This window comes from Cetorhinus maximus, unplaced genomic scaffold (assembly GCF_964194155.1).
Source record: "Cetorhinus maximus unplaced genomic scaffold, sCetMax3.hap1.1 HAP1_SCAFFOLD_1103, whole genome shotgun sequence".
Taxonomy (NCBI): Eukaryota; Metazoa; Chordata; class Chondrichthyes; order Lamniformes; family Cetorhinidae; genus Cetorhinus; species Cetorhinus maximus.
In genome coordinates this window covers 67,215-88,159 of record NW_027597045.1, presented here as the reverse complement: position 1 = coordinate 88,159, position 20,945 = coordinate 67,215, and the positions used below count along the sequence as shown (strand labels likewise).

Below are 20,945 nucleotides of genomic sequence, written 5' to 3'. Positions count from 1 at the left end.
AGATGGTACAGAGAATAAAAAGAGCAGTTTTAAAATATTCAAGAGGAGTTTTCTTTCTTTTTTTTGAATGGAGATTTTTCAGCTTCTGAGGGTCATTTTGGTACAAAGTGGAGGATGATCGAAATTGTCACTGAGCAACATTTAAACAGACAGGCACCGAGTCCTTGTGGTTCAGTGGGTAAGGCAATGGACACATCGAGAGAATGAATTTTTAAATGCAGATAGTCCAAACTGAAATCACTCAGACATTAGGAACTGTTTCTACTGCTGTCGGGTGTCGGAAGGAACAGGAAAATAAAAGTTGATTCACAAATGTTCCAGGAACGGGTAGGTTAGAATCACCAGGAAAGGCTGAACAGCCTGAAGCTCTTTTCTCTAGAAAAGAGAAGGCTGAGAGATGACCTGATAGAAATGGGATGCTTTGTCCCTGTTTCGTCAGAGATCCGAGTTGAAATTTATTCACTCAGCTGCAGATTTACATCTGCTGAATCTGCATCAAACAAACCATGAACTGTTTAGGAAGATCGAAAGAAAGTTTCTACATTGAGATGGATTTCTTAAGATCGAATTTTCTAATCTACTGAATCAGCATTTTTGTCAAACTCTCTCTGCTTTTAGATTGCAACAGTGACTATATTTCAAAAAGATTTCATTGGCTCTAAAGGGCCTCCCGTTGTCCTGAGTTGGTGAAAGGCTCTGTTTAAATGTAAGTCTTTATTTCTCGCTTTCCGTCTGTCAATCTAAGTTAATGATCATGTGGAATGGTGAAGTGTATCTGTTCCTTTCAGTGTCTACCACTCTCTCTCCATCTGTCTGCCTCTTTTTGTCCCTTTATATCTGCCTCGCTCTCTTTAACTCTCTCAGCCTCTCTGCCTGTGTCTCTATCTCTGTTCACTTTTGTGCTCTTTGTTCCCTCCATTCACTCGCTGTCTGTGTGCAACCAAGATTCACTGGATTGATTCCTGAGTGACAGTGAACATGCTGAGAGGCTGTTTCTCCCTGGCTGTAGCGTCTAGAACTGGGCTCACATTATCCGGATAATGTGTCAGTCATTTAGGACTGAGGCGAGGAGACATTTCTTCACCCAAAAGCTTGTGAATCTTTGGAATTCTGTAGCCTGGAGCTCTGTGGATCCTCAGTCGATGAGTATATTGAAGGCTGATAAATGTTTGGACTTTAAGTGAATGAAGGGCTATTGGGATCGGATGGGAAATTGGTGCTGAGCTTGGGGATCTGACATGATCTTATTAAGTGGGAGTGGAGGCTCGAGGAGGCTTATGGCTAATTCCTGTTCCTTCTTCGATATTTTTAATGTTCTTTTTCAGTGGAAACAACATCAAGGCGACGGGAAACAGCAGGTTGTGAGAGGTAGCCTGGCCGAATGGCCTCAGGCGCTGGATTCAGGTTCCATTATTTGTGGAACCGCTGCCAAAGCTATAGGTGGTTCGCATGTTGGTCATTTTGAATGCTCTCCTCTGACGACAAAGTGACAGCTCAAAGTGAATGCGGGCGTGTACTGGGTTTAATTTTAACTGGGAGAAGGAGGAGAGGCAATACAAATATTAATTGCTTTTGTGAGAATGCACGGCAGTGGAAGTAGTTGAGTTTTCTTCCAGACAGCCAGCACGGAGAAGATGGGCCGAAAGCCCGCCTCTCTGCTGTAGTCATCTTATATACCAACAACATTAACCTGTTCATAGGGCCAGTTGCCGTGGCCGAGTGGTTAAGGAGATGGAGTTCAAATCCATTGGGGTTTCCCGCTGCTCATTATTCCTGATTTTAACTCTGTGTCTACTGAGTTAATTCTGGGTTAGATTCAATCAAATCCATCCAAGCACCAAAGCATCCAAGGGGGTTTTCCTATTTCCGTTCATTCACGAAAACATTCACGAAACTTGTCGTAGGGGAACAAAAACCGAGCCAGGTTGGTGACATGCTTGCTTTCTGGATGTTTGTCTCTCCTTAGAGACAAACCCTTGCCCTCTGTCACTCTCGGTGTACATGTCTGTGTGTGTTCCTCCGTGTGTGTCAATGTGGTTCAGTTCCCGAGGGGGTTAACACATTTTTCCCATCACACACTTTATTCACATTAGTTGTGCAGTTTCATATCAAAATGTTACAGAGAAAAATATCAGGATGGAAAATGCAGGGGGAGTTTGCAATGTTTGGAAGGAGGTGCAGCTAAGAAGTGGAAGATTGAGCGAGGAGTTTCCTCCTCATTTAACACGAGATTTGGGACAAGATCTGGGAGATATTTGTGTCAATGTAAACGGTAAAATCTTCACTCTTACCGCTATATTTTGCTTTGCACCATCCTCTCTATTGTCAGCACTTTGCAGCCAATCACAGCCCTTCTCTCATTCACTATCTTCACCCCTGTCTTTGTTTCTTACCGGTTGTAACCGGATAACATTTCCAACTCTGATGCAAAGTTCAAGCTCCCACGCCACTGATTCCGGCAAAGGTGATCTGCATTTTTCTAATGGGAGTTATCGAAACTCCTTTTCATAGCTTGCACGAGGTCAGCAAATTACCATTCCCTGACCGGGAATCAAACCCGGGCCGCGGCGATGAGAGCGCCAAATCCTGACCACTAGACCACCAGGGAAGCTACAGGGAAGTTTTACAACCTGGCTTATCTATGTTACCTGTGCCTTTTATTTTAATTTCCGACCCCTTTCACCCTGACACGTTTCAAACGAACATAAGAACATGAGAAGAAGGAGCAGGAAAGGCCCCTCAAGCCTTTCAATAAGATCATGGATGATCTGCCCAGACCTCAACTCTTCTTTCGTGCCAGCTCCTCATAGGCCTCAACTCCCCGATATTTCAAAAATCTATCCACCTCCCCTTTAAATACTTGCAGTGATCTTGCCTCCACACCTCTCTGGGGTAGAGAATTCCAGACATTTACTACCCTCTGGGAGAAGAAATCCCTTCGCATCTCAGTTTTAAATGAATGCTCCCTTATTCTGTAACTATGTTCCCTAGATCGAGTGGAAACGCCTTCTCTACATGAACCTGTCAAGCCTCCTCAGAATCGTGTAGGTTTCAATAAGATCACCCCTCATTCTTCTAAACGCTAATGAATAGAGGCTTAACCTGTTTCGCTGTACTTCATCCTAAAAATGAGCCTCCTGAATCTATTTTGAACTGCCTCCAATGCCAGTATATCCTTTCTAAAATACGGGGGCCAAAATTGTACACAGTACTCCAGATGTGGCCTCACCAACACCCTGCACAGTTGTAACAAGACTTCCAGATTTTTAAACTCCATCCACTCGCACAGGCCAAAATTCCATTTACCATCTTAATTACTTGCTGCACCTGCATGCTAACCTATTGTGTTTAATGCATAAGAACACCCAGATCCCTCTGTGCTGCACTTTTTTGGAGTCTCTCTCCATTTAAATAATAGTCTGCCTTTTGATTCTTCCGTCCAAAGTGCATCACCTCACACTTTCCTACAGTCAACTCCATCTGCCAAGTTTTTTGCCCACTCACTCAACCTATCTATACCCCCTTGCAGATTCCTTATGTCCTCATCACAAAATGCACTCCCACCTATTTTTGTATCGTCAGAAAATTTGGATACATTACACTCTGCCCCCTCCTCCAAGTTATTAATATAGATAGTAAATAATTGAGGCCCTAGGATTGATCCTTGTGGCACTCCACTAATTACGTCTTTCCAACCTGAAAAATCCTGACTCTCTGCCTTCTGTGTGTTAAATTGGGCTCTTTACATTGCAGGGTTTGTGTAGGGTAATAGGGATCACGGTCTCTCACACACGGAAAGTTTCCCCGCTACATTGCAGGGTCTGTGTAGGGTAATAGGGATCACAGTCTCTCACACACGGAAAGTTTCCCCGCTACATTGCAGGGCTTGTGTAGGGTAATAGGGATCACAGTCTCTCACACACGGAAAGTTTCCCCGCTCGAAAAGTGGTAGAAGCATTAACAGTATTAAATGTAGGGAAAGGTTGCATCGTTCCCTTTTGTTGTTAAATCATAACAGGATGCATCATCTCAACACAAAGTGACATTTATACTTCTCCAGGTTTTGAATGATCTTCTGAAAAATGCATGGCTGGGGAAAAAAGAGGGAAAGAATGGGGCGGATTTGCTGTAAGGTTGTTCGCACATGTGTGCGGTGTTGAATGAGCTGCTGATGTGTTCTGTCACCTGATGATTCTAATGTTAGATCAATTTCTCTGCCGCATGGCTAAGGTTTTCCGCCGAATTATACTTCCACAAAACAAGGTCCTGCAGTGCAATAAGACAGCACAGTTTAATATTCTGCAAGGAGCTGCATGTTGCTTTCGTAGCCTAATAGTTATCACATTTCCTTTACACGCGGAAGATTCTCTGGTTGGAAACTCACATTAGAACTGGCAACATTTGTGGAAAACTTTCCTGCCGCCATTGACAACCCGAATCCGTATGACAATGAGTGTTGATGGGGAAAAAAAACATCGGAAGTTTCGTCACTGAATGGTTTTTCAGATGGAAGAACACGCTAATCAATTTTGCTGCAGGAACTGATACAACTTCCTGTCTTCCTTGTACAAGCACAGCCAAGTCACTTTGTAAATCAATGGACAACTTTCTCACCTTTTCAAACATGTCCTGCTTTGCTGCTTTTTAAAAATTACTTTTACGACCAAGTGAGTTACTTCAGTCTTTGCTACATTTTTCTCCGTCTGCCGTCTTGTTAGCCAAGCACCTCTTATATATTATGAAAACAGAAAGTGCTGGGAAAACTCAGCTGGTCTGACAGCATCTGTGGAGAGAGAAACGGTGTTAACTTTTCGATTCCATGTGACTCCTCTTCAGAGCTGATGAGAAGTAAAAAGTGATGGGGTTTATACTGTTCAAGTGGGGCAGGGTGGGGATGGGGCGAGGAGGGTAGAGCAGGTGAAGCTGGGTAGAAGGTCAGCGAGAGGTGGGAGCTAAGGAGAGACTGACAAACGTATCATCGACACAAGAAAAAGGGAGTGTTAATGGCAGTGGTGAGAGCTGAAGAAGATGCTGATAGTTGCATAAAAGTACGAAAGCAGAAGGTGTGAATAGCAGAACAAGGGTCAGCACTCCGTGAAAAAACAACATGGAACGTGTAACAGATGGCGCTTTTGGAATTGGGGTGGGGTGGGAGGAGAGGGAGGTAGTTGGGAAATAAGGATTAAAAAGGGATAAAAAGGGGGATGAAATAACGAATAAATGAATAAAAAATAAGTAAATAAAATACATTTTTATAAAGGGATTTTAAAAAGTGTGAAAATGGAGGAGAGAGTTCATAGTCTGAAGTTGTTCAACTCAATGTTAAGTCCAGAAGGCTGCAAAGTGCCTAATCGGAAGATGAGGTGCTGTTCCTCCAGTTTGCGTTGGGCTTCATTGGAACATTGCAGCAGGCCAAGGACAGACATGTGGGCATGAGAGCAGGATGGGGCGTTGAAATGGTAACCGACAGGAAGGCCTGGGTCATGCTTGAGGACAGATTGAAGGTGTTCTGCAAAGTGGTCACCCAGTCTGCGTTTGGTCTCCTCAATGTAATTGTTGCAGATGTTCAACTTCCTATTTCCAAAACCCACCAACTTAATCAATGCGGCTCCTCTGAAACTTTCAATGCAAATATTGATCCTTTATAAGGTGCCGTTCCCAGAACTATACACAGTCCTCCAGTTGTGACCTAACCAGGGCTTTGTATAGCTGTAGCAAACCTTTCCCTCTTTTCTATAACAGCCTCTGCAACAGGTTGTACAGCAAGAGGAGTAAGATTGTATATATCGACTGAGAAAATGAGGAGATGCTTGATCGGAATACATTTCGTTAAAAAAATTAAATCCAAATCAACAGTTTAAGTACTTTTTTTGTTCAAAAACTATGTAATAATCATAAGTGCAATTCTTGGTGTCATTGAGTCAAAGAAACTTTGGTAACGCTGCAGAATTTAGCAGACTGGGCACTGTAGAAGCTCCTTCTCATCTTTCAATATCATTTTTATTAAATCAGTATTTTCCAAGTGAAATTGGAGAATGAATTGAGAGGGGGAAATCGGGGTTATGCAGAGAAAGAAGGAAAATCGGATGAATGAGGAGGCTCTTTGTAAAAAGCTTAGGCATAGAAAGGATGAGTGGGAGGCTCTCTTACTGCGCTGTGCTATTTGATGAAGACATTGTTGATCAGTCTGTCCCCAGCATTCCTAATGAGAACAGCCGAATTCCATTTCTTCAAAACAAAGACCCAAAGTGCTGCTGCATGACGTCACAGTATAACATTCCATCCAGGTGCCTGCGCAGTTCAGAGGAGACAAGGAACATCCCAGATTTATCTGTAACTCAGGAAATTGAAGCGAGGGAAACTCAAGAAAATTACAATCACCAGGGAAGTGATACCGAGTATATTGTTGGAGGTGCGGGTTCACAAACCCTCGGGTCCTGATGGGCTTTATCGTAGCATCTTAAAAGAAGTGCCGAGTGACATATTTGATGTATTCGTTTTAATTTTGCAAATTCCCTATATTTGGGCAAGATTCCATGAGATTGGAAACAAAAAATGTAATCCGTTGGCTCAAAAAGTGAGAGAAACAGGAAACACGAAACTGCAGGGCAGTCAGTTTAACATCTGTCAGAAGAAAAAGGTTCGGTGCTATTTTTAGTGACGTTATGGCAGGAAACATTAAAAAATCCAAGGTAATCAGGCAGAGTCAACATGGTTTTGTTAAAGGAAAATCGTCTTTGACCAATTTATTAGAGTTCTTTGAACTAGCATATATTATGGATAATGGAGAACTGGTGGATGTGCTGTACTTAGGTTTCCAGAAGGCATTTGATAAAGTGACACGTCAAGTGTTTTTTGGGGAAAGTAAAAGTTCATAGTGGAGGGGGTAACAGATTGGAATGGATAGAAGATTGGCTAGCTAACAGGAAGCAGAGATTTAGAAAAATGGCTCACTTTCTGTTGGCAGGATCAGTGGTATGTCACAGGAATCTGTGCTGGGGCCTCGGCTTTTTACAATGTGTATAAATGAGTTGGATGAATGGCCCAAGGAATGGTTGCTAAATATGCTGACGACAGAAAGATAGTTGGGAGAGTAATTTGTGGAGTTGACATAAGGACCTGAAAAGGGACATAGATAGATTAAGTGAATGGATAAAGATCTGGTAAATGGAATATAATGTGGGCAAATGTGAAATTGTCCATTTTGGCAGGAAGAATAAAAAAGCATATTATCTAAATGGTGAAAGATTGCCGGGCTCTGAGATGTAAAGGTTAGCATGCAAACATAGCAAATAATTAGGAAAGCTAATGGAATGGTATTGTCGCTGGACTAATAGTCATGGGAGCCAGGGTAACACTCCGGGTTCGAATCCCAAACAGCCCTTCTCTCCCTCTTTCATTCCCACACTCTGCCTCTGTATTTGTCCTCGACTGTGATATTTCCGCTGTAATTGGTGAAACGAGTGTGGATTGCTGTTAAAACCCGTCTGGTTCACTAATGACCTTTAGGGAAGGAAATCTTACCTCGTCTGGCCACACGTGACTCCAGGCCCAGAGCACTGTGGTTGATTCTTAAAATACACCCTGAAATGACTACTCAATTGTAACAAAGACACATAAAAGGAATGAACGGACTACCCAGTATTTGACCAAGGCACTGGAAGCGACAATGGCAATCTCAGCCCTGTCGACACTGCAAAGTACTCCTTACCAACATCTGCCTAACAGACTAGTCAAGCAAACAGCCTGACATATGGAATCGTACCTTACAGATAATGCCTCAGACACCACCATCTCTGGGTATATCCTGTCCCACCGAGGACAGGCCCAGCAGAGGTGGCGGCACAGTTGGGAGGGAGTTGCCCTGGGACTCCTCAATATTGATTCCGGACCCCATGAAGTCTCCTGGAAACAGGTCAAATGTGGGCAAGGAAAATCTCCTGTTGATTACCACGTATCATCTTCCCTCAGCTGATGAATCAGTGCTCCTCCATGTTGAACATCACTTGGAGGTGGCAAGGGCGCACAATGTATTCTGGGTGGGAGATGTCAATGTCCATCGCCAAGCATGGCTTGGTAGTGCCACTACTGACCTAGCTGGCTTAGTCCTAAATGACATAGCTGCTAGACTGAGTCTATAGCAAGTGGTGTGGGAAAAACATACTTGACCTCATCCTCATCAACCTGCCTGCCTCAGGTGTATCTGTCCATAACAGTATTGACAGGGGTGACTGCTGCACAGTCATTGCGGAGACTAAGTCCCGTCTTCACATTAACAATGTCCTCCATCGTGTTGTGTGGCACTACCACCATGCTAAATGGGATAGATTTCGAATAGATCTAGACTGGGTATCCATGAGACGCCGTGGGCCATCAGTAACAGCAGCATTGTACTTGAACATAATCTGTAACCTCATGGCCCTGCATATCCCCCATTGTACCATACCCAGCAAGCCAGGGGATCAACCCTGATTCAGTGAAGAGTGCAGGAGGGCATCTCAGGAGCAGCACTAGGCATACCTAAACATGAGGTGTCAACCTGGTGAAGATACAACAAAGGGCTACTTGCATGCCAAACAGCATAAGCAGCAAATGATGTACAGGGCTAAGTGATCCCACAACCAATGAATCGGATCTAAGCTCTGTAGTCCTGTGACATTCAGTCGAGAATGGTGGTGGACAATTAAACGACTCACTGGAGATGGAGGTACCACAAATATCCCCAAACTCAATGATGGGGGAGCCTAGTACATCAGTGGAAAAGATTTTCTACAATCTTCAGCCAGAAGTGCCGAGTGGATGGTCCATCTCGGCATCCCCCAGAGTTCCCCAGCATCACAAATGCCAGTCTTCAGCCAATTCGATTCACCCCACATGATATAAAGAAGCGACTGAAGGCACTGGGTACTTTCAAAGGCTATGGACCCTGACAATATTCCAGCAATAGTACTGAAAACTTGTTCTCCAGAACTTACCGCGCCCTTAGCCAAGCTGTTCCAGTACAGCCATAACACTGGCATCTATCCGGCTCTGTGGAAAATTGCCCAGGTATGTCCTGTACACAAAAAGCAGGACAAATCTAACTCAGCCAATTACCGCCCCATCAGTCTACTCTCTGCCATCAGTAATTTAATGGAAGGGGTCACTGACAATGCTATCAAGCAGCACTTACTTAGCAATAACCTGCTCACTGATGCCCGGTTTGGGTTCCGCCAGGGCCACTCAGCTCCTGATCTCATTAGTTCAAACATCGACAAAAGAGCTGAACCCCAGAGGTGAGGTGAGAGTGACTGCCCTTGACATCAATGCAACATTTGACCGAGTGTGGCATCAAGGAGCCCTAGCAAAACTGGAGTCAATGGGAATCTGGGGGGAATACTCTCCACTGGTTGGAGTCATGCCAAGCACAAAGGAAGATGGTTGTGCTTGTTCAAGGTCAGTCATCTCAGCTCCAGGACATCACTGCAGGAGTTTCTCAGAGTAGTGTCCTCAGCCCAACCATCTTCAGCTACTCCATCAATGACTTTCCGCCCATCATAAGGTCAGAAGTGGAGATGTTCGCTGATGATTGCACAATGTTTAGCACCATTCGGGACTCCTCAGATACTGAAGCAGTCTATGTCCAAATGCAGCAAGGCCTGGATAGTATCCAGGCTTGGGATGACGAGCGGCAGATAACATTCGTGCCACACAAGTATCAGGCAATGACCATCTCCATCAAGAGAGAATCCATTCATCACCCCTTGATGTTCAAGGCATTACCATCACTGAATCCCCCAGTGTCAATATCCCCGTTGTTACCATTGACCAGAAACTGAACTGGATTAGCCATATAAATACTGTAGCTACAACAACAGGTCAGAGGCTAGGAATCATGCGATGCGTAACTCATCTCCTGCCTCTCCCAAAGCCATCTACAAGGCACAAGTCAGGTGTGTGATGGAATACTCCCCACTTGCCTTGCTGAGTGCAGCACCCACAACACTCAAGGAGCTTGACACCGTCCAGGACAAAGCAGCCCAATTGATTGGCACCACATACACAAACATTCACTCCTTCCACCACCGACGCACCGTAGCAGTGTTGTAGATGCACTGCAGGAATTCACCAGGGCTCCTTAGGCAGCACCTTCCAAACCCACGACCGTAACCATCTATAAGGACAGGGGCAGCAGGTAGATGGGAATGCCACTGCCGGGAAGTTCTCCTCCAAGTCACTCACCATTCTGACTTGCAAATATAATGTATTCCTTCACTGTCGCTGGGTCAAAATCCTGAAACTCCTTTTCTAACAGCACTGTGGGTGTACCTACACTACACGGACTGCAGCGGTTTAAGAAGGCAGTTCACCACTACCTTCTCAAGGACAACTAGTCAGCGATGCCCACATCCAGAGAATGGATAAAACAAAGAAAAATATCAGCATGAAAAATATAATAAGAGATTGGCCCTTTCCATGTATATCCTACAACAATACCTTATATTTATAAAGCGCCTTTAACCAAATGAAACGTCACAAGGCGCTCCCCAGGAGCATTATATAACAAAGTGTGACACCGAGCCACATATTCAGTCAGGGGACTAAAAGCTCGGTCAAAGGGGGAGACTTTAAGAACTGTCTTAAAGTAGGAATGTATCGACTTCATGTTCCAGCTAACAGCAATGGTGCTTCTCATTAGTGAAGAAGTCACTTGTGTTCAAGTTTAACAAGACATTTAGTCGGAGAAAGTTTTCTCTGGTGAAGAGATCGGGAATGAAAAAAAAAGCCAAATGTCCAGTTTATTGGTAGTTTCCCTGATGACAACTGACCAGGAATCGGCGCTTCCATTGGACCAACAGCGAATAGGGTGGAGGGTTTTGGAAATTGAAAGTTACACATGAGCAGCTTGTGGGACTATTTCACCTCACTGTCAATTTCATGTTCCAGCTCACAGATACCGTTATTTTCATTGGCTGAAGAAGTCGTTTGTGTTGAACATAAACAGGCAGTTTTGTGGTTTAAGAGATTTGAGATGGAACAAAAAGATGCAAAAGCAGCATAGATAAGCCAGCTCGAGAAATGATTTGGTCGCTTCCCTGGTGGTCTAGTGGTTAGAATTTAGCGCTGTCACTGCTGCGGCCTGGGTTCGATTCCCGGTCAGAGAATGAAGGTTTGTGGATTTTGAGAAATTGTTTAAGCAAGTATTGATAACTTATTGATTGAAAATATTTAGCAGCTCTGCCAGAAGCAGAAGAGTGAGAGTATCGCCTCGGAGCTGGAAAAATCACACTTGGAACAAGTGGAGAACACAGAGGCGGAGTGAGGGAATGGCTGAAGAGTAGGGCTGGTTGTAAAGCACTGACCAGAGATGTTGGTGCGAGGCAAAATATGGGTGGGAGAAGGACAAATGTTGCTCCCTACTGATTGTACCGTGACAACTATCACTCCTGATCAATCACCCTGCTCTTTGAAAGCAGCACGAATGGCCTCTTTCTTTTCTCTAACTTTTTATAATGTTATGTTTCCCAACCGCACGGGTCATTCTGCCATTCATTAACCCACTCGAGCGAGATGTACTTTCTTACCTTGTATTCGGCTCTTAACAAACCAAAACACGGAGAAAATTCAGCGAATTTTCTTGTCATTTCCAGGACCAGGTTTGTCACGAGACTAATTGAACGACACATGAATGGTGCCAATTCTTCACTGGAGCGCACGACGTCCAAAGAGCACTGTTACCATCAGCCTCTTATGTACCTTCTTGCAGTGCATCTGCTGAACAACATAAGCTTATCATAGCTCTGCTTTCTTCACATTGAAAACCAGTGTGAAAATATGAACAATTTCAAAGCTGAACAATGTACTGGAACGTGCTCGTACAACGTACAAACGGACTAGAAGGCGAGTGTGACTGTGGATAATAGGCACTGTGGACATTCCTGTAATCAGAATCTGGGAGGATCAGGAAGATGAGATCCTGGTGTCTCTTTACCCTGCAAGATTGTCCGCAAACTTATCGCCTTGCATCTTATTTTCCCACGAACTGACTCTGTCTGCATCCAGCAGCTAATTGACCTGGGAGCTGGACACGAGACAGGGACAGAAGCAGAAAGAGATGGGACAAGAAAGTGCTTTGAATTTGGTGTCTGCCAGTTGCTTTCAATGGTGAATGCCTGCCTTGCAGCGATTAGTTGGAGTTTTTTTCCCCTTTTTGAAAGAAGCAAGATTTTAAAAGTCCCACAGCGCCCAGCGTAGGGCTCAAACCAATGACCCTGAGATTAAGAGTCACGTGTTTTACCGACTGCGCTAGCTGGGCAAGTGATCAAGGTCCACTTCAGATCCCAACACACATGGAGACACTTGTTGCTTTCAACCTGATACCTCAGCTTGTTCGAATATCAAAGTGTGTAAGTTAATCACCCTACAAAAGCCCCAAGGTTGCAATGCATTCCTCTCAATCATTAATAACATCATTCACATCTTCCACTTCTTAGCTGCACCTCCTTCCAAACATTGTGATCTATTTTCCTCAGGATTTGTTCCTGGATTTAATATTTATCTGTTTTATGAACTCATTTTGAAATCAGATTATCTTCAACATCCACAGAAATTAAATTGCAAACCTGACGGACAAACAATGGAAAACAAGTAACTCAATCACACAAATCCCATGGTGCTCATTTTCAGATCTTCAACAGTCAGATTTTCAAAACAATGAAGGAATTTTACAGTGAAAAGACTTGGAAAGGTGGTGCGATTTTTATTTGTGACTCACTCACTCGGGAATTCTGTAAATGCTGCTCGGAGGTCCAGTGACCAGGATATAATTTACCTGCATTTTCCTGCGCCTGCGCTCGGTGTAGTTGGAGGTTTGGCCCGGGTTGGAGTATCTTGCGTCCCAGGGATCGGCAGTAACCCGCTGATTGAAGCTGCAGTCGCCACTTTCTGCTGGCAGCGGGTGATTGAAGAGTGCGGGGCCGGAATATTGCTGCTTTTCCCTGTCTCACTCACGGTGGAGCTGAGGAGCAGGGAATCGTTGATGGGTTTGTCTGAAACCAATAATTTCTTACATTTCTACTGGGTTAGATGAAGGTACATAGTTCGTACAAATCTTTTCTCACTATATTTGACAGAAAAAATAATATTTTTCAAAAAGCTGTTTGTGTGGGAGCTCACTGGACAACAGTAGATCTGGAACCGTTTTGGGGATATTATCTTGTAGCCCACGTACCCAATGACAACCTGGAACTGCGTGACAATGAATGCTGATGGGGGGAAAACAGTAAAGTCTTCACTCCTGGATGGACTTGAATCACCAACCTTTCAGTTAACAAGAAAACACACTGACCAATTGTACCTCAGAGACTTATACAAGTTCAGTCTACAAAGTATCCTAACCAGGATGTCAATGAGTCAAATCTTCAGATTGCTATTACACAGATAACTATCGCTCTCTATTCGTCTTGCGCTTCCAAAATAAAAGTTGGGTCATTCATTGTGTACACATGGAAACAGTCAGATCCCACCCACTGCAGGCCCAACCATATCACCGGGAACCAGCTCTCCTACAACCGATGTCGTCTCCCTTCAAGCCTCTCGCTGTATTGTCTGTTTCCAAGTATTTTAACTGTCCCGAAGCCGATATTAGGTTTGGATTCCTGATGTGCAATAACGAGAATCATTTAAATGTCTCAGATCAGTTAATTTCACAGATAACATCAGAGTCAATTTTCCATCGTCTTAAAGAAGGGAAAGGTGCCTTGACTGTCTCTGGTCAGTCGGACTGTTCACCCTTCATTCTCTGATTCCATTCCGCAAAGCGGATTTTCATTTTCTCTTTGAGTTCCTTGACTACATCTGGCAGCATCTTTGATTTGAGAGGCATAATTTATAGTTCAGATGTAATGAAGTTCCGATGAAAGATTATAGACCTGAAATGAAAACTATGTTTATCTCTCCACAGAGGCTACCAGGTCTGCTGAGAATTCCAGTATTTTCTGTTTTTATTTCAGATGACCAGCATCTGCAATCTGTTGCTTTTCTTTACCTGATTAGTGAAACATATAAGATTCTGAGCGTACCTAGCAGGGCGGATGTTGAGAGGATGTTACCTCTTGTGGGAGAATCTAGAACTAGGGGTCATTGTTTAAAAATAAGCAGTCACCCATTTAAAACAGAGAGGCAAAGTTTTTTTTTTCTCAGAGAGTCATGAGTCTTTGGAACTCTCTTCCTGAAAAGACTATGGAAGCAGAGTCTTTGAATATTTTTAAAGCAGAGATGGATATATTCTTGGTAAGCAAGGGGGGTGATAGGTTATCGGGGGTAGACGGGGTACAGATTTCAGGTTACTGTCAGATCAGCCATGATCTTATTAATTGACGGAGCAGGCTTGAGGGGCCTAATGGTCTACTCCTGCTCGGTGTTCTTATGTAGTGTTAAGGATGTGGAACCCATTACCAGCAGATTTCGAGATCCATGTCTGAGCTGAAAACGTGCAGGTAAGCTCACATAGTAAACAGATTGTTCACCAGGTGGAAATGGAAAGGGATTCGCCCTATCATCCCAATTACTGACACAGCAACACAGTCTCGCTGGTGTTTTGACTGATGCAGTTGGTAAAGCGGAGTTATTTAAAATTCCCAGAAGGAAACCTTAAACATCTGTCACAACCTATCATTTTAAGTGTTATGTTTGAGATGCGACCCTAAATTCAGGAATCAGCTCTCGAAGTTTTAAATTAAACAAAATGAAACATTTTATTAATTTACACGGATGAGAATGTATATACACATGGCTACAAATTATTACTCTCAGAACTTTTGAAAAATTCCCACACTAATCTCCATTAAGGCAACAGCAACCCATAGACTTAACCAGACACCAGGCAAAGCATTTTCACTATACGAATTCAAAATGAGGTTCTTTTCATTTGTTCCTTGTGGAGTCAATTGGAGGCTTGCAGCTGCCTTTTGATCTCACGTTGCCTCTGTTCTGCACACCCAAAATGATTGTCTTGTTATACCTACCATTACTGATTGAATGCAAATTCTCATTTTCCCACCAGCCTCTTTGAACACCCCCTTTTAACAATGAAAGTCCTTTCATAATACCAATTTTATTAAAAAATATAAATATATTGCTTGGTAGCTACTAGGTAGGTGTCCATTTTCACCCTACTTCTTGAATGCTCTATTAAAAAATGCAAATGCACGTTATTCCTCTTACATCTCAAAACTAGCACACATCAAAGCACCCAGGCTAGCTGGCCTTAATCCAAATAACACAAACCCACAGACTAAGCCTCTATTTTAAAAGAAAATTATTTTCCAAAATATTATGTACATTAATAGCTTCATGACACCGGTGGGAGGCCATTCAGATACTTCACGTGAGCAAAGGGCATTATTCAGTTTGCCCACATGTTAACACTCCATCTTTAAAGGTTCAAAGGATTTGATCCACAATCAGAGGATTGCTACTGGCAAAGGACGGTTTAAAAGCCACCAACTCATCCCATCTGCTGAGATTCCGCTGAGTTCAGATCTAACTCCAGGGGTTTGTTCCGCTGGTCATTACACCCAGGAGAGAATTATGGTGGAGCCCAGAGCAATTTGGTCGTTGTATCAATTGATTCAACAATTTTATGCCTTGCCCCAATGGCATTCATCGTATCTGACTACAGGACATAGGCTGATATCCTTCATTTTCGCCCTTCAATGGCGGACTGGCCACCCAGCATTCACTGCGGGACAGAATGTGCCCTATTCTCACGACAGCAGTTCCTGGCACATGCGCATTGTTGTAGGTGCTTGGAGCGTGCGCTTTGCGGTTTGTTTCATGAGCATGCGCACTGCCGGTCTGTGACTGAAGCTGCTCAGCGCGGTTGAGAGAATGTCGAGTGGAGCAAATTAACAGAGTTAGTGGGAGTGTGAGGAGGAATGGAGCCAGCGCAGTGGGAAGAGAAGCTTTATAAAGACACAGTGCAGGTTGAAGACCCCAAGGTACGGGGTTTGCGGTTGCAGAGAACGGGCCGAAAAAGTCTGGATTTCTCGCTTCGTCAGGCCCGGGGTTACGGCCGCCATCTTTATAGGGAGGGGGGGTTGTGGGGGCAATGTGCAGAAGGGCGCATGCGCGGTCACTCTTTTCCAGGTGGCAGGAGGAGAAAATGTTGTGCATTTCTATCCTGGACTGACAGGGATGGATTTTGGAAACTCCTTTTACAGGAGGTTTGAAAGGGATGATTTACACACAGCAAACTCAAATCAAGAGAAATGTTTGTCTCTTCTCAATTTATGTCCTGGATTGAGAGTGATGGATTGTTGGTAAACTCCTTTTTCACAGAATTACTGAATCACACTGTGCTGAAGAGGCCCTTCGGCCCATCGAGTCTGCACCGACACATGAGAAACACCTGACCCACCTACCTAATCCCATTTACCAGTAATTGGCCCATAGCCTTGAATGTTATGACGTGCCAACTGCTCTTCCAGGTACCTTTTAAAGGAAGTGAGGCAACCCGCCTCCATCACCCTCCCAGGCAGCTCATTCCAGACCGTCACCACTCTCTGGGTAAAAAGGTTTTCCCTCACACCCCCCCTAAACCTCCTGCCCCTCACTTTGAACTTATGTCCCCTGGTGACTTACCCTTCAACTAAGGGGAACAGCTGCTCCCTATCCACCCTGTCCATGCCCTTCATAATCTTGTACACCTTGATCAGGTCGCCCCTCAGTCTTCTCTGCTCCAACGAAAACAACCCAAGTCTATCTAACCTCTCTTCATAAACTTAAATGTTTCATCCCAGGCAACATCCTGGTATATTAAATGGGAAGGATTTGCAGATTGGAAACAGAAACCAAACATCACATTAAAATCTGACAGAATGACTTGATTCATCGGAACTTGATATTATCGGCCTCTAAGGGTAAGCATTGAGTTCCAGGTCATTGCCACTCGCTGTGTAAAATTTTTTCCTCACATGCTCCCTGTAGATCTTGCCTCAAATCTTAAATCTGTAATCCCTTAAATCTGTAGTCCTGTAATCCTTTTACAATCAGACACTGTGAACAGCTTTTCTTTAACTATGTTATGTAAGCCAATTGTAAACTGGTACACCTCTATCAAATCTTCCCTCAATCTACTTTGTTCCAAAGCGAACAACCCCAGTTTCTCCAAACTAACCATACAACTAACATCCCTCATCCCTCGACCCATTCTGGTAAATCTCCTCTGCCCCCTCTTGAGGACCCTCCACATCCTTCATAATGTGTGGTGATCACTGGTTTGCACAGACCTAGATGTTCTGTGTTTGTCTGTGACATCATCACACATCGACAATTACACTGTGACATCATCACACATCGACAATGACAGGGTGACGTCACCCCACTCCCAATGTATTTCCTCAACTGGGAGATTTTTCTCTGACTCCAGTGCTTCTGATATCATTCTAGCTGCAGGATCCAGCAGGAGAGTTTAATATTGCAAACTCTGAACTTATTTCAGAGCTGCATGTTTTTGACCATTCATCTACAATCGAGACCTTTAGTGCTGTGCTCTGTTATCTGTAAGAGGTTTCATGCCTCAGGGGCTGGTGTGACTTCTTTACTGCGGATCTAAATCCGTGTTCATCCATTCCTCTGTTTCACCTCTGCCCTCCCTGATCACCTCTCTGCCATTGTCTAACTTCCTCTGTCTCTAATAATGGGTGTATTTTAGCTCCATTTAGGATTTTACTGTTACTTATGCCGACAGTGTCTAAATGAAGTTTCCATCGCTCCCCAACCCTGACCATGTGCTGATGAATTACCAGCTTTACATTCCCATCTTTCATAGTCAGGAATTGCCTTTCCTGCGCTATAGTCCATTTCTCTTCCACTTCTGAGCTTATATTGGCCATCAAATTCTGTGTAATTTTTATTCTCTGTAATTCATTCTGCATGGCCTGAAATATTAGCCCTGTTTCTTTCTCCACAGACACCACCATATATTGCCAATCCCCAGTCGCCTGTGGAGAAGATGATGTTTCACCTTCTTGAACCGCTGCAGTCCGTGTGGTGAAGCTGCTCCCACAATGCTATTAGGTAAGGAGTTGCAGGTTATACACCCAGCGATGATGAAGGAACAGTGATATATGACAGATTATTGTATTTATATCGCACTTTCAATGTAAGACAATATTCCAAGGCATTTCACAGAAATGTTGCAAAACAAGGTTTGACACTGAGCCACATGAGGAGATATTAGGGCAGGTGACCAAAAGCTTGGTCAAATGGGTCGGTTTTAAGGAGCATCTTAAAAGGGAGAAAGAGAGGTGGAGAAGTTTAGGGAGGAAATTCCAGAGCTTGTGGCCAAGGCAAATGAAAGAATGGTCACCAATGGTGGAGCGATTAAAATCAGGAATTCTCAGGAGGCTGGAATTAGAGGAGCTGAGATACCTCAGAGGGTTGTGAGGCTGGATTGCAGAGATAGGGAGGGTGAGACCCTGGAGGAATTTGAAAATACGGATGAGAAATTTAAAATTTTGCTTCTTATCCTGGAGCCTTTGTAGGTCGGTGAGCACACGGGTGATGGGTGAACAAGACTTGGTGCGAGTAAGCACACGGGCAGCAGAGTTTTGGATGACCTCAAGATTACAGGGAGGGTGAATGTGGGAGGCCGGCAGTTAGTGCGTTAAGACTAGAGGTAACAAAGGAATGGTTGAGAGTTTCAGCAGCAGATGAGCTGAGACTGGGCTGGAAATAGGTGGTCTTGTGACATCTTATGATGTGGATATGTGGTTGGAAGCTCATCTTGGGGTGAAATATTTCACCATGTTTGTGAACAGTCTGGTTCAGTCACAGACAGTTGTCAGGAGAGGGATGGAGTCGGTGGATAGGGAGTGGAGTTTGTAGCGGGGACTAGAAGACAATGGCTTCAATCTTCTCAATATTTAAATGGAGGAAATTTCTGTACATCCAGTACTGGATGTCAGACAAGCCAGGATGGTGTGTGACTTGGAGGGGAACTTGGAGGTGATGGTGTTCACATACACCTGTTACCCTGGTCCTTCTAGGTGGTGGAGGTTGAGGGTTTGGGAAGTTTTGTCAAAGTTCTGGTTTAGTTGCAGATCTATAACAACCCTCTCCTCACCCCCTACCTCTCCAACTCCCCTTCTCTCTCTGCCTCTCCCACTCCCCTTCTCTCTCTGCCTCTCCCACTCCCCTTCTCTCTCTGCCTCTCCCACTCCCCTTCTCTCCCTGCCTCTCCCACTCCCCTTCTCTCTGTGCATCTCCAACTCCCCTTCTCTCCCTGCCTCTCCTTCCCTTCTCTCTCTGCCTCTCCCACTCCCCTTCTCTCTCTGCCTCTCCTAATCCCCTTGTCTCTCTTTCTCTCTGTCACATAGAATTCTCCAGCCCAGTGGGTTGTGGATGCTCCATCATTGAATATATTTCAGGCTGAGATGGAGAGATTTTTGGTCTCTCAGGGAGTTGAGGGATATGGGGAGTGGGCGGGAGAGTGGAGTGAAACCCAAATTCAGCCACGATCATGTTGAATGGTGGAGCAGGCTCGACGGGATGTCAGGACTTCTCTTGATCCTACTACTTATGCTCCTAAAGAGACCAGAGTCCTGTGAAGGCCCAGACTGGGTGGCAGGTTCCCTTCCCTGAAGGACATTAGTGAACCAGTTGGGTTTTTATGACAATCCAGCAGTTTTCATGGTCACTTTTCCCTCGTGTCGGCCCCACAAATTCCCAGATTCATTCCGCTCAATACACAACCTGCCTTTGTGTTTTTGTGGGTTCTCTCTCACTCCCTTTTTTCTGTTTTAAATCAATTTCACAGGTTATTAGAAGGGGAGGATTTGCAGTCGGGAAACTGAAACCAAACATCACATCAGGATCTGACGGAGTCGCCCTATTGAACACGGACGGACAAAGCACCGTTCACAGTGGGGAGACACAGTGGAAATGTGGGGATTGTGGAATGGGATTCAGATTCCCGTCTGAGCTGGAAACTCATTGACACAGTCACACTGGGGAGAGACCGTTCATCTGCTCCCTATGTGGGAGGGGATTTACTCGATCGTCCAGCCTGCTGACACACCAGCGAGTTCACACTGGGGAGAAGCCGTTCGCCTGCCCCGAGTGTGGGAGTAGATTTATGCGACCATCAGGGCTGGTACAACACCAGCGAGTTCACGCTGGGGAGAGACCGTTCACCTGCCCAGAGTGTGGGCAGGAGTTCACCCGATCATCAGGACTGCATCAACACCAGCAACTTCACACAGGGGAGAGACCGTTCACCTGCTCCCAGTGTGGGAAGGGATTCACTGAGTCATCCTTCCTGCTCAGACACCAGCAAGTTCACACAGGGGAGAGACCATTCACCTGCTCCCAGTGTGGGAAGGGATTCACTGAGTCATCCTTCCTGCTCAGACACCAGCAAGTTCACACAGGGGAGAGACCGTTCACCTGCTCCCAGTGTGGGAAGGGATTCACTGAGTCATCCTTCCTGCTGAGATACCAGCGAGTTCACACTGGGGAGAGACCGTTCACCTGCTCCGAGTGTGGGATGGGATTCGTTCAATTATCGACTCTGCTGACACACCAGCGAGTTCACACTGACGAGAGACCTTTTAAATGCCCAGACTGTGGGAAATGCTACAAACGTTCTGGGAACTTGATGTCCCATCAACGTGTTCACACTGACAAGAGACCGTTCAGGTGCTCTCACTGTGGGACTGGGTTCAGGGAATCATCTCAACTCACTGTACACCAGTGAACTCACACTGGGGAGAGACCGTTCACCTGCTCCAAGTGTGGGAAGGGATTGTCTCGGTCATCCAGCCTGCTGAGACACCAGCAAGTTCACAAGTAACTCAGAACATTGAGTGGATTTTCCTGTTAGTCACATCCAGGACTGAACCATATACATTGGGGTCTGTTTCTGCTGATGTTAGTAAACATCAGCCCAGTTATAGGTGTTA

At 44.7% G+C, this 20,945-nt stretch overlaps 1 non-coding gene and 1 pseudogene across 2 annotated transcripts; one reads left to right on the top strand and one right to left on the bottom strand.

Moving 5' to 3' along the window:
• Window positions 1-2,536: 2,536 nt before the first annotated feature.
• Window positions 2,537-2,608, bottom strand: trnae-cuc (transfer RNA glutamic acid (anticodon CUC)). The gene has a single exon. It is a non-coding gene; the product is annotated as a tRNA-Glu (tRNA).
• Window positions 2,609-14,454: 11,846 nt separating this feature from the next.
• Window positions 14,455-20,836, top strand: LOC144675685 (uncharacterized; annotated as a pseudogene). Its single transcript, XR_013575123.1, has 2 exons — window positions 14,455-14,477; window positions 19,987-20,836. The product of XR_013575123.1 is annotated as an uncharacterized LOC144675685 (transcript).
• The last annotated feature ends 109 nt before the right edge of the window (window positions 20,837-20,945 follow it).